Genomic DNA, 14,093 nt, shown 5'->3' with positions numbered 1-14,093 from the left:
CACCCAGTTGGAAACTACTATAGTTGATGACAGAATGAGAACTGGACTCCAGATTTTTTAACCTCTAGTCTAGACCTCTTTTATTCCATTGCTGCCTCCCCAAACCAGCAATAAACATTTATGGAAATTTACTTTTTTGGAAAAAATTTGACACAATCTATAATTTTTAAGCACTTTAAGTTGTTGCCTGACAGAATAGGCATTTAATAAATATTTTACTGCCCAGTTGATAAAATGATAGACATTAAAATGTTATATTTTGTTTTATAAATCTAAGATATTGTTATGAACCATTTTTTACCTCTGCATACACCTGTGCACCAGACTCTAAATTTATTTACAAGATTTATGTATTGAAGAATCACAGAGCTCTATAACTCTCTCACTGCTACAGTCTGAAAGATACACGAGGTTCACAAGCCCTGCCTGTTCCCTACTTCTACGGGTGAAAAATTAAAAGGAAAGCAATCTGAACACCCTCAGGACTCTGAATCCTACAAGGCAGGGATGTTCTCAATTTTGCTGAGTCCTTCTACACTCATTTAGGAACACGCAGAAGGGAAGCCAGGAAATCAGGGGAGTTGCCCATTGCTCTAAAGGAAGTAGGTCACAGAGCACTGCTCCCACCCAGTCAGCCAGGGAAAAGAATGGGTGGTGGTGGGTTAACAACTACAAAGGGAATGAGGGAAAGAAGGGAGGACCTGCCGGGCATGGTGGCTCACACCTGTAATCCCAACCACTTTGGGAGGCCGAAGCGGGTGGATCACCTGAGGTCAGGAGTTCAAGACCAGCCTGGACAACATGGCAAAATCCCATCTCTACTAAAAATATAAAAATTAGCTGGTCGCAGTGACAGATGCCTGTAATCCCAGCTACTCGGGAAGCTGAGGCAGGAGAATCGCTTGAATCCAGGAGGCAGAGTTTGTAATGAAAGATTGCGCCATTGCACTCCAGTCTGGGAGACAGAGCAAGACTCTATCTCGGAAAAAAAAAAAAAAAAGAAAAGAAAAAAGAAAAACAAGGGAGGAGCTGATTCACTAGAACAACTCTTAGAGTGACTCAGAAGCCAGCAGAAAATAGCCTGTTCTCCCACATCTGCTTCATTGTCAGGCGATGAGGCACTTCCTCATTGCATACCCATAGGCAGAGCAAAAGGGAGGAGGAGGAAATGGGATTTTTCAAGTTCCTTTGCCTGCTCCAGCACCTAACACTCTGTATTTGTAATCATTTCAGACATTTTGTTTCAAGTCAGTATTTATTGAGTACCTACTCTGTGCCTAGCCCTTCATCTTACCTTTCAGATTGTCAGTCTTCAGAACACAAGGCATGATGCCTTTCTGAAGTTCGGTATATCCTACATCATTACTCCAGATTCACTTACGCTGCTATCGAGCACCTCCACACATAGTCTTGCCATGCTTCATATATAGAGATGACCCTCCCAAGCCTAAAATCAACAGGGGGAGGCATGGAGCTGTCCTTCTGGCTCTAATGTTTGCTTTACAATCATCCACGCCCATACTTAGTCCAGCATGTGAGAGCCAGTGTGAAGTGAGCAGAGTATGGCATAAATTTGGAGTCATACATCCTTACTGGAAATTCTTTACCATTTACTAGCTCTATGACTTTACTTGACTTCTCTGAATCTCTTATCTTCTCATCTGTAAATTGGAAACAATGATATCTACCCTACACTGTAGGATACATTTCTCATACAGCACTGAAGATGACATCAAATACCATTAAATGAAAGTACATGGCACAGTGATAACATGATAAATACTCGTTTACTTCTTTCAGACTATAATTGCACAGACTGATCACATCCCTCAGTCAGACTGTAAACTGCATGAGGCAGGCTGCATCTGCCTTGAGGACTGTCTGCCTAGGCAAGTACTAGGTCCCTAATGCTGTCTTGTGAATTATAATTGCTAAGTTTAGGGATAATGTATTAAGTGTACTACATTATTTATGCATTATGAATATTCGCCTCAAATATTTATTATATTGTATTTAAAATAATATGGTTATTGTAAATGTAACCAGCTGAATCAGTCTGTGAGCTGACAGCCATTCTGTGGAAAAGGAATTCAGAAACTTTGACCTTAGGTAGGGATACAACTAGTTATACATCCACTCCCCTCTCTGAGTTATTTGGTCCTGCCTAAGACTTGCTGCCACCAAGATCTGCATTCCTGTGTTCACAAGGCAGATATTCCTTGCATCCTCTGTACTCTCCATTGTTTCAACTTCACTGCAAACACCATTCCCCACAATATAATGAGGCCAAGGACAGAAAAAAGTCGCCTCAGCCGGCAAGCATAGTGTGGAAAAACCTGCCACACAAATTTGCAATTATTCGACTTCTGCCTGGAAGGCAGGTCGGCTGGGTTTATGTCCCCCAAAGTCAGTATCCTCTTCTGTACAAAATGTGGTTGAGAGAAGGGTGACCTCCAGGTGTTTCATCTTTGCACCCTTGCTTCCAGCACCACGCCCACAGGCACGTCTAGAAAAAAGAAAAAAAAAGGGGGGAGCAAGGAAGCCAGGTTTTCAACAACTAATTCATTCTAATGCAGACACCAAAGCCCACTTCATTTATTAACATTCTGGATAAAATCCCAATCGATTAGGCCACCAGAGCCCTCCATTCCTAAACTCCCCGTACAGTCAGGGAAAAGCACGAAGCACTAGTCACGGTCCTGCCCAGAAACCACGCAGAGGTGGAAAGTTGCAGACCCCGGGCCGGGAGGGGCGCAAGCCCACCCTGAAGCCCAGGACCCAGGAGGGCGCTTCCTCCCGGAAGTGACGCGAGCTCAATCCCAGCCTTGCTCTTCCCAAACAAAAGGGATCTTGGGGCCCCGGGAGGAGCCTGAATGACATTGGAGAAGCCCCGCCTCCAGCCGGCGCGGATTGGGGCCGAGGCTGGAGAAGCAAGGAGGCGATTGGCGCTGGTGAATGCCAATGCCCCCGCCGGGCGGCTGAGGGGGCGGAGCCTCAGCCGCCGTGGATGGGGAGTGGAGGCGGAGGGGAGCGGAGCCCGGAGCGTCGTGGAAAGGTAGGAGCCACTATCCCTGGGGCTTGGTGATGGCTGGGAGGCCGGGTTCTCAAGAGCAAAGCAAGGATATGGGTACCGGTAGCCTCCCGCCGCCGTCCCAACGACCTCGGGGCCCATCCCCTGAGGGGGCGGGGCCGTCTCCTCCACCTCCCGGTATTCCCCGAGGAGGCGGCTCCTCATCCTTCGAGGGTCCTCACAGCTACTTTTTTGTCCCTCGTCGATTCCCAGTTCCTCAGAAGGGGCTTCCCTCTGACACCCCTCATTCAAAGGCTCCTCCCACGCCGCACCTCAGCCTTGGCAGAGAGGACTCACAGGTACCGATTCTCTAGGCTGCCGCCCCCAACCCCATTTTGTACCCCCGGAAGGCCAGACATCCCTCCCTACACCTGTCCCTGCTCGCCAGGGTGGGACTGGAGCTGCTTTCCTCCGTAAGATAAAAATTAGTGTTTCCCAAAAAGGAGGGATGGGGCGAAGCAAAAATCAAAGACCGACCTAGACAGCCAGCTTTACCGAGGAAGCGGCTTCTCCCACTTAAGTTCTTCCCATCCCCCATTCTCTGATGCTCAGTCTTCCTCCCGCCGCCCCTCGCATCCTCTGGCCTCCTGTGAGGAGTCGAGAGCTCTCCTGTTTTGGGACTTCTTTGGACTCTGAAAGAGGGAGAACTAGGACCTCCTCTCCTTCACCCTTTGTACCTTCCTTCTACTTTCTGTTCCTTCTGGGAGAACCCAGCCGCTAAGGATTTCTTAGGTTTGAATTGCGTTTCATTTTTCCTTTTCCACCCTATTTCTTCCCTGAGAACTTGATGAAAAGCCATCTTATATTTCACAGTGAGGTGGGTGTGTTGGATATCTGCAGAGTTGGCTTTGTGTGGGCAGGAATGCAGTGTATGTTGCTTGACAGTCAATGAATAACACCATGTTTTCAAATGAAACAGTATACATAAGTAAATAAATAGCAGTGGATTAGGAATGAGTATATCCTAGTCTAGGGTGGGCTGGTCCATTGCTCAGGGAGACTGCAGTTAACCTTGAAGGTATACTGCAGGTTGAAACAAAAGGCAGGAAGTGTTTGAAGAAAATTCAGGGTCAGTCATCTATGTTTATGATTAATCTAGTCCTGTGTCCTTTGGTTACTCTCTAACCCCTTTTTTGTAGTGTGCTCCCTGCCCCCAGGAAACATTCATATATATTTTGATTGGTTTTACAATCATCTATCAAAATTTAGAGGATGAAAAGTAACAATTTTTAAATCTCAGAGATAAGAGTAAATAAAGGCAAGGTATTCTAGCTATTCGTGTTTACCAAAAAGTGCCTCTCTAGTGTGCTCCTAAAGGTTTTGTCAAGTGGCCTTCATTTCAGCAGGTGCAAAGTGTCGATTTTGACCTCACGTTAATGTCGTTGAATCCCCAGTAATCATCTATCGCTAGCACTTTTATATATTAAAATTTACCATATTTTTAGCATAGTTTGTTTTGCTTCCAATCTCAAGTCCACCTCCCCGCTGTCAGCTATAGCCAAAGCTGATGGCAATAAAATGCAAGTAGTTGGAATCACAGAGGGTGATTGTAATGACTGTTGTCTTTCACCTTCTTGATTAGACTGTCTGAAGGTAGACTTCCTAAAGGTAATTATTTTTGAATAGTTAGGTTTGAAGGTTTCAGAGCCACTCGGTGCTCACAGATCTTCTCAGTGATTGTTTCCAAATCTCCAGTAAGAAAGTACAAAGAAGAAATCGGAGGGTGTCTCTAGCAAACACAATGTGTGCTGCAATAGAAGGGTAAGACATGAGCTCCCAGCAATAACAGCAGAAAAAACTAAAAGCAGAACAGAAAATCCCAAAAAGATAAGTTGTATTACATCAGCAGAGAACAGAAAATAAACTAAGAGACTAAGCAAACCAAAGTTGTGATTGCCGAGCTTTAATAGGAAAAAGCAAATAATGTTCTTTTATTATTTAGCACAGTAAGCAAGATCCGTTTGTTACACTTTTGGGTCTTGAACATCTTTCCTTTAACCTTCTCAACACCTGTTTGGTCATGCTAGATGAAGAAAAGCATAGTATGCAGAGGATATATGTCTGATCTCTCTCCTTGAATTACAAATTCTTTGAGGGCAGATAGTAGTATTTTTTGCTTTTCATCTTTGTATCTTTCACAGTTCCTAGTATATAGTGTGACTTAGTGAGTGTTTGTTTAACTTAGTTTGAAGCTGTCACCTTAGGGTAGACTGAAAGGCAATGCACTGATTAGATTTGGCACAACTTGTTAGTATAAACGGCCTACTTGTTGTCTTCATTTAACTTGATTTTTCCCATCTGCTGTCTTATGAAATTCCAGTGTCTTAAGTGACTAAAATTTTGAATTTCTTATAAAGAAATATCTGTGAGGCAGGGTGTGGTGGCTCATCCCTGTAATCCTTGCTGCTTGGGAGACTGAGGCAGGAGGATTGCTTGAGCCCAGGTGTTTGAGGTTACCGTGAGCTATGATCATGCCACTGCACTCTCCAGCCTGGGCAGCAGAAAGAGACCCTGTCTCTTAAAAAAAAAAAAAAATGTTAAAAAAAAATGTATATATAATCTGCTAGTTAGAAAATACTATTTTACTGTCATGAAATTTGAACCAGACTTAAGAACGTAATGAGTGCTAATCATTTTAGGATTTTATTGTTCTAAATATCTGACCTGATAGGAATGAAGTGAATTTAGGAGAGCTCACTAGGGACTGATTGCTGATTTTTGTTCAAGAATAGCTTCTGAGGCCAGGCTTGGTGGCTCACACCTGTAATCGCAGCACTTTGGGAAGCTGAGGCGGGTGGATCATGAGGTCAGGAGTTCGAGACCAGCCTGGCCAACATGATAAAACCCCGCCTGTATCAAAAATGTAAAAAATTAGCTAGGTGTGGTGGCATGCACCTGTAATCCTAGCTACTTGGGAGGCTGAGGCAGCAGAATTGCTTGAACCCGGGAGGCAGAGTTTGCAGTGAGCTGAGATTGCACCACTGTGCTCTGGCCTGGGAAACAAAGCGAGACTCTGTCTCAAAAAAAAAAAAAAAAAGAATAGTTTCTGAGTGTTTGGTTTTGACAAGTTACTGATCTACTTTGGGACTTTTAAAATGGATTTTTAGTTGATTTTGTGTTTTTAAAGTAACACTAAAAATAGGAATGGGGCGCAGAACAGCCTTGGGTCCCTAAGTGTAATTATACAGGCTGATTATTGATTATGGTGGGCATAATACAATCAGTCTTCGCTAGATTTGTATCTTGGCAGAATCACATTTGCAGTGCTACCAGTTGATTTGCAGCATAGGATTTGAATTCTTGGTTTTTCTGAGTGGAGCAGAATGGTGTTTCTTGGGGGTTTCCATCTAATTGGTGTTTGGCATCATGAAGCAGGAAGCAGAGATATGCTTCTAGAGGAAATTTGTTCAGTCTATGGTGGTTGGCCCCAGGGGTGGCTTATTAGCCTGTTTTCTAAAGACCATTTTAAAATTTCTGAATATTTGGCTGAGCATGGTGGCTCACGCCTGTAATCCCAGCACATTGGGACATTGAGGTAGGCAGATCACCTGAGGTCAGGGGTTTGAGACCAGCCTGGCCAACATGGTGAAACCCCTTCTCTACTAAAAATACAAAAACTAGCCAGGCATGGTGGTGGCAGGCACCTGTAATCCCAGCTACTCGGGAGGCTGAGGCAGGAGAATGGCTTAAACCCGGGAGGCAGAGGTTGCAGTGAGCCTAAATCACGCCATTGCACTCCAGCCTGGGCGACAAGAGAGAAACTTCATCTCAAAAAATAAAAAATTAAAAAAATTAAAATTTCTGAATATTTGCTGCTAATAACTAAAAATTAAATCTTCCAAAGTTCAATTTAAAGCCTTTTAGTGAGAAAATGGCTTATTTATCATGAGCCTGGAGAATATAATTATTTACAACACAGACTTTAAAAGCAAACCTAGGTTCATATTCCAACTCTGCTACTGTTCACTGTGTGATCCAGGGCAAGAGAAAAATTTTCTGTCTTCACCATAGCTCAGTCTGTTTCCTCAGCTGTGAGATAGAAATAACTTGGAGAGGTTTCTTTAAGGATTACATGAATAGGCCAGGTGCAGAGGCTCACACCTGTAATCACAGCACTTTTGGAGGCCGAAGTGGGTGGGTGGATCGCTTGAGGCCAGGAGCTCGAGACCAGCCTGGCCAGCATGGCAAAACTCTGTCTCTACTAAAAATACAAAAATTGCCAGGTGCAGCGGCTCACGCCTGTAATCCCAGCACTTTGGGAGGCCAAGGCGGGCGGATCACCTAAGGTCAGGAGTTTGAGACCAGCCTGACCAACATGGAGAAACCCTGTCTCTACTAAAAATACAAAATTAACCGGGTGTGGTGGCGCATGCCTGTAATCCCAGCTACTCCAGAGGCTGAGGCAGGAGAATGGCTTGAACCCAGGAGACGGAGGTTGCAGTGAGCCAAGATCGCACCATTGCATTCCAGCCTGGGCAACAAGAGCGAAACTCCATCTCAAAGAAAAAATATATATATAAAAATTAACCAGGCATGGTGGCATGTGCCTGTAGTCCCAGCTGCTCAGGAAGCTGAGACATGAGAATTGCTTGAACCCAGGAGGTGGAGGTTGTAGTGAGCTGAGATTGTGTCACTGCACTCCAGCCTGGGTGACACAGCGAGACTCTGTCACAAAAAAAAAAAAAAAAAGGATTACATGAATATATACACATACATGTACACATATCACAAAGCAAGGTACCCAGGATATAAGAAGCACTTAGTAATTGACAGGTATTATTATTAGCACTTGGCATGTGAGTTAAAGAATTTAATATTAAACATTATTTTACTCCTTCAGCATTTTAGCAAAGGTGAAGACTTAGTGTTGGATTTTAGTTATTGATTGGTTTTGTTTTAAATTTTTCAACATATGACTAAGTCCTAAATAGAGGGAAACAAAGCTTGTTTGCATATGTCATGATCTCAAGCATCTGAGCCAAAGATTTTTAGGAGAGTGTATATCTGTCTTGGAGTGTGTGTATTTAATACTTTTGTCATGCAGATTATCTTTCTTGAGTTTTTTGGTCCAAGGAAAAAAGAAAGGCAAGGGATTCAGCTAGCTGATGTCTTCTTTCTGAATTGTCAGTTGCTCCACACCAAGCTCTACTCTATTTAAGTAGCACCATCCTGAATGTCATATAAATGGTTTTGTAGATACTGTGATTACTGTGCAGAATTATACCTTAGGTGAAATTTAAGAGACTTTTAATGGTAATTTTGATTAAAAGTGGTTTTTACCTTACTTTTGAAGACAGCCTCCCCCACTGTCCCCAAAGTAAGGAGCGATGATAGGAACAACCAAAACTGGAGTGAGAAGAAAACATGGATAGGGGAGTTGAGTAGAGGTAGGGGAACATGAAGGGCGGGAGTTTGTGGGTTAAAGAAAACAAGACTACAAGGAGGCATTGAACTAGATAATGCAATACGCTGTAATATGGCTCATCTTTGCCAGTTATTTCCAAACTCTACATTTCAGATACAGAGCCAGAACTTCCAATCTAAATGTGTCATATGCTGTTTAATGAATCCTTTCTGACTTCTGGAACCACAAAGAATATAGTTCTCAATTGTTACTGAATTTAAAGAATGCAACCCTTAATTGTCACTGAATTTAATAGAAACAAGAAAGGAAAATAGGAAAGCACAGGATGATGGGTCTACAAACAAAGACTCCTGACCGTGAGCTTCGGGAGCATCTGCATAGATTCTTTGTGCAAAACTGCTGGGAAAGGCTAGGCTGAAGCTGAAGTGTGCTCTGGGTCTACCCACCATAGAAAGGTGAGAGCCAGGCCAGGCATGGTGGCTCACGCCTATAATCCCAGCACTTTGGGAGGCCGAGGCAGGTGGATCACCTGAGGCTGGGAGTTCAAGACCAGCCTGACCAGCATGGAGAAACCTCATCTCTACTAAAAATACAAAATTAGCCAGGCATGGTAGCACATGACTGTAATCTCAGCTACTCAGGAGGCCAAAACAGGAGAATCATTTGAACCCAGAAGGCGGAGGTTGCGGTGAGCCGAGATCGCGCCATTGCACTCCAGGCTGGGCAACAAGAGTGAAACTCCATCTCAAAAAAAAGAAAAGTGAGAGCCAGGGAAGGAGAACAGAAAGGAGAAGCAGGGATAAATTGTTTTAACACGAGATAAGAATTGTAAGTTATAATGGAGAGAAGGATGAAGGATAACTGACAGGTAAGTTACAGGAAAAAGAAAGAAGCACAAACTAGGTTTTTCGTTGGAGAGTGGGGGCTCGGGGGAGGCCCTCATTACTTGGTTTCTGCTAAATAGTCCTTTCTGTTACAGCAGGTGCTACAGAAGTAACAACAGAACCAATCTAGTTCTTAACTGACTTAATGTTTGAGGGTATAACAATGATCTGGTCTAGCCCTACATATCAGTTTCATCTTGTTGCCTCTTGTCCTTAAATTGAGGGCACAGAATAAATTTCCTTAAAAGGCTCTATCCCCAAAGACTTCTTCACTTCTAAACCCTTAGCAGTCACCACACTAACAGACTCTTAACACGTTCCTCTTGGGGGTCAAATAACTTCTCATTCAGCCTGTCTCATATCACAGTCATCATTTCCCCAGAAACCCAGTTCCATTTCTAACATCCCTGTTTTTGCTAATGGTATCATCGTTGTAGTCACCCAGTCTCAAAACCTCAGCTGATCTGGGATTTTTTCCCCTCTAACCTCCCTAAATGAAAATCCATCATTTACTGTAAGTAAATTCTTAAATAACTAAGTAAATTCTTTTTAATGTCTCTTTTGTCAGTCTCTTCCATTCTTATTGCTACCATCCTAGTTCATACATTTTTGCCTCATACCTATGCTGTTAAATTTTTTTCCCGACTATTCTTTCTGTTTCCATTTTCTCTTCAGTCAAGTCAGCTCTGTACTGTAAGCATTAACTTTCCTAAAACTATGCTTTTGTTATGATTTTCACCAGGTTAAAAATGTTGAGTGGCTTCCCATTTTCTAAAAGGTAAAGTTCAGTTGTGTTGGCTGAGATTGAAAGTGCTGTACATTTCTTTCCAACCAGCATTTTTTTAGTATCTGTTTGAACCAGAGGCTGCTAGTGCTAAGTGTGATCAAGTTGAATAGACAGAGTAGTTGTTCAGATGAGTTCAGAGTCTTGTGAGACAGAAGACAGATATGTAAACAGATGAATTGATGTAATAGAATGTGATAACTGCTCTTGAATTACGAATGTAAATACATATCCATTATGCATTTAATTTAATATAAAAAAAAGCTATGATATTTTTAGGAAACCCATTTCTCAGTCATCACAAGTTAAAGTTGTGACTTAATTAAAACCTGTTAAAATTCAGTGGAAGCAAAGGCATGCGTTTACCTGTATGCTAAAGGCACAAAAAACTAATCTAAGCAGAAGAATGGCCTTTTCTTTTCCCAAGTATTGTGCAGATACAATTGGCTTGAACATGTCTCTAAACTGACTTTCCCAGGAACTGGCCAGGCCATCTCTTTCTTTTTGGAGCAGATCAACCTGCTGGAAGTCAGAAGTAAACTTGTTTTGGTTTGTAAATTAGACACGTGAATGATAGACAATGATGATGATAGACAGTGATAGACAAGGATGATTTATCCTTGCAGATGAAACCAAAAAGTATGCTCTTTAAGGATGAGAAATGAGAAACTGACCAGTCACTAACTCATTTAAACCATGCAGCCTCCTGTTATAGTATGTATTGTTATGTCCATTTTATAGATAAAGAACTGAAGTTCAAAGGTTAAATGGATCAAAGAGCAAGTGGCAGAGCCCGGATGCAAACTCAGCTCTGTCAGATTCCAAAATCCACGTGCTTTCCACTATAACACACTGTCTCCCAGCAGAATTACTGTCCCTGAAGAACCATAGAACAAAAATTGCCAGGCTTGTTGTTGGTAATATTCAACTGATACTCAATTGTTAAACTTTTTTAAAGTCAGTTATCTGTCTTAGAAGACAAAACAACATCACGAGTTTTATTTCTGTTAGAGGATTATTTGAAGTTTTTTTTTGCAGTTCAGATAAAGTCAGGTTATGGGCATAGCTAAAACACAGATTCCTTAACTGTTGGATGGTTAATCCTTCATACCATACTCTGTGGAGTTTATCCCCAGTGTGGAATCTTAGTGGAATCAATGACGTCATCATCCTACATTAGCATTTGAAGGGTTTGCATTCCAGGCTGCCTCTAGAATTGTGGCCCATGAATCATCTTACTGAAAATAATCAATCTACATGTTATTGTTCCCTTGTTGTGGTATTTTACAAGTTATGGTGGCATTATTTCAGAAAAGCAAAAATTTAGGGGACTGACCGACAGATAGACAATAGAGGCAGTCAGATACATATTTGATTGAAATCATGTTACAATTTCATTTAAATGAAATAAAGCCATCCAACAAATTATATAGAAATGATTCAGCTGGGTGTGGTGGCTCACTCCTGTAATTCCAGCACTTTGGGAGGCCGAGGTGGGCGGATCACCTGAGGTCAGGAGTTCCAGACCAGGCTGACCAAAATGGAGAAACCCCATCTCTACTAAAAATACAATATACATATAAATCTTCAATATACATGTAAATCTTGCTGACACCATATATGAGAGAGAAAAAGACAGATGTGTACACACACACACTTACACATTCACACACTCACACTCACAGAGAGATACAGCAGAGTTGCATGAGTCTTAGAACTAAACAAAACAAAAACCTGATACCGATTATGTTGTCCCAGAAAGTGAATTAAACTGGATCTTAAAAACACATTTATGTGGCCAGGCGCAGTGGCTCACACCTGTAATCCCAACACTTTGGGAGGCTGAGGTGGGTGGATCACAAGGTCAGGGGTTCGAGACCAGCCTGACCAAAATGGTGAAACCCTGTCTCTACTAAAAATAGAAAAATTAGCTGGGCGTGGTGGTGGGCACCTGTAATCCCAGCTACTCAGGAGGCTGAGGCAGGAGAATTGCTTGAACCTGGGAGGCGGAGGTTGTAGTGAGCCGAGATCGCGCCATTGCACTCCAGCCTGGGTGACAGAGCGAGACTCCGTCTAAAAAAAAAAAAAAAAATGTATGCTAGACTTAGTTCTATTTAACTGTATTCACATTAACAACTCTGGCCTCAGTACTCATCTGTAGAATGAGAGTGCTGAATTAGATTATTGCTGAGGCTCCTTCCAGCTTTGTGAATCGTTGTTTAGCTGAGGTTTTTCCACCATACATTTCCTAAGGGTGATAAAATGAGAGGATCAGATGTAAGCAGTGGTTACCAAGGGAGTCTCTGGAGTCAATTTACCTGGGTTCACATCCCATTTCTACCACATACTAGCTGTGAGGCTTTGAGCAAGTTTTTTAGCCTCTATGCCTCAGGTTTCTCATCTGTTAAATGAGGAGGATGATGATAATGATGAATTTGTTGGGGATGGTTATAGCATATCACCTAAGGTGGTTGTGAAGACTGAATTAGTTAATACCTGTACATGTCAAGTACTTAGAACACTGTCTGGCATACATTAATGTTTAGCTCAATAAATGTTTATCTTTTTTTCATTATTACTATTATTGTTTAAATTCTTCTTAGAAAACTGCTATAGAGCTCTGAAGTGGTGGTGATTATTGCTGATAATATATCATAATTAATTTCTCTATTCAGTATAGATCCAGATAATCTGGTAACCTGGAATCTGCTTTAATGTAAATAGAGCACTATGTATTTCAATAGAGTACTACAGTGTTATAAATGTTGACCCTGAAAAGTACTAGCTTAATTATAGAGCTGATCTCTTTAGGCCTGCTTCAAAGTCTATGTTGGCAGTATTGAATAAACAAGCATCTTGATCCCTTGGCACCGTTGTAATTTCTTTGTAAGTGCACTATTTGTATTATATTTCAGGATAACTCAAAACATCTTTCCTCGTGGGATCCTGAAATTGATTTTCTCTAAAAATGTTCCCAAACCATTCTGTTTTATCTAATGCTGTCTATAGTGTGGCTAGGAAAAAACAGACTGATAAGGCAAAATAAGGCATTCTGAGAAATACTATGTTGTAGTGCTGTCATGGTAAGAGGAAGGCTTAGATCCTCCTTACCTACAATTAGATAAGATCTAGTTATTCTAATCATCTGTCAAAGTAGTAAGTGGTTAACATGTTGTGTGAGTTTGCTAGGGCTGCTATAACAAAGTACCACAGATGAGGTGGCTTAAAAAATAGAAATTTATTTTTTCACAGCTCTGGAGCCTAGAAGTCTGAGATCAACGTGTGGGCAAGATTGGTTTCTTCTGAGGCGTCTCTCCTTGGCTTATAAAGATGGCTGTCTTCACATTGTCTTAACTCTGACCCGTCTATATCTCTATTTCTTCTTATAAGACACCAGTCGTATTGGATTAGAGCCCACCCTAATGACCTCATTTTCACTTAATTATCTCTTTAGAGATCCTGTTTCCAAAATCTGTCACATTTTGAGGTACTGGGGCTTAGGACTTCAACATATGAATTTCGGGAGGTACAAGTCAGCCTGTGTTATGTGTATTTAACACATGTATTATAGTAATCCAAATATTTCAGTAATATCTTTCAACTTCATCTGAGAGAAGCTTGATTTGAGATATAATAAATCTTATACTGTTTAATATTGGAATTGAATAAAATGAGATTAGTTATTATACCTTGATTTTAGAACTTTTGTAAATAGTAACATAAACGGCTTTCTTTATTCTTTCTTTCTTTTCGGAAGAGTGTTGTATTGTTTTGAGACAGGGTCTCACTGTATTGCCCGGGCTGGAGTGCAGTGGTGTAATCTTGCCTCACTGCAACCTCTACCACCCAGGCTCACGCAATTCTCCTGCCTCAGCCTACCAAGTAGCTGGGACTACAGGCACACACGCCACCACGCCTGGCCAATTTTTGCATTTTTTGTAGGGACAGGATTTTGCCATGTTGTCCAGGCTGGTCTCAAACTTCTGAGCT

The 14,093-nt window shown here is 41.9% G+C and overlaps 1 protein-coding gene across 1 annotated transcript in view; it reads left to right on the top strand.

The window, feature by feature from the left end:
* Positions 1 to 2,898: 2,898 nt before the first annotated feature.
* Positions 2,899 to 14,093, top strand: part of CTTNBP2NL (CTTNBP2 N-terminal like) — a 65,791-nt gene continuing 54,596 nt past the window's right edge. Inside the window, exon 1 of the mRNA XM_032155004.2 lies at positions 2,899 to 3,055. The gene's annotated coding sequence lies outside the window, so the exon portion shown is untranslated. The remainder of the gene's footprint in view (positions 3,056 to 14,093) is intronic.

The sequence above is a fragment of the Hylobates moloch genome, unplaced genomic scaffold (genome assembly GCF_009828535.3).
Source record: "Hylobates moloch isolate HMO894 unplaced genomic scaffold, HMol_V3 SCAFFOLD_5, whole genome shotgun sequence".
Taxonomy (NCBI): Eukaryota; Metazoa; Chordata; class Mammalia; order Primates; family Hylobatidae; genus Hylobates; species Hylobates moloch.
This window is presented reverse-complemented; position numbering and strand designations above follow the sequence as displayed.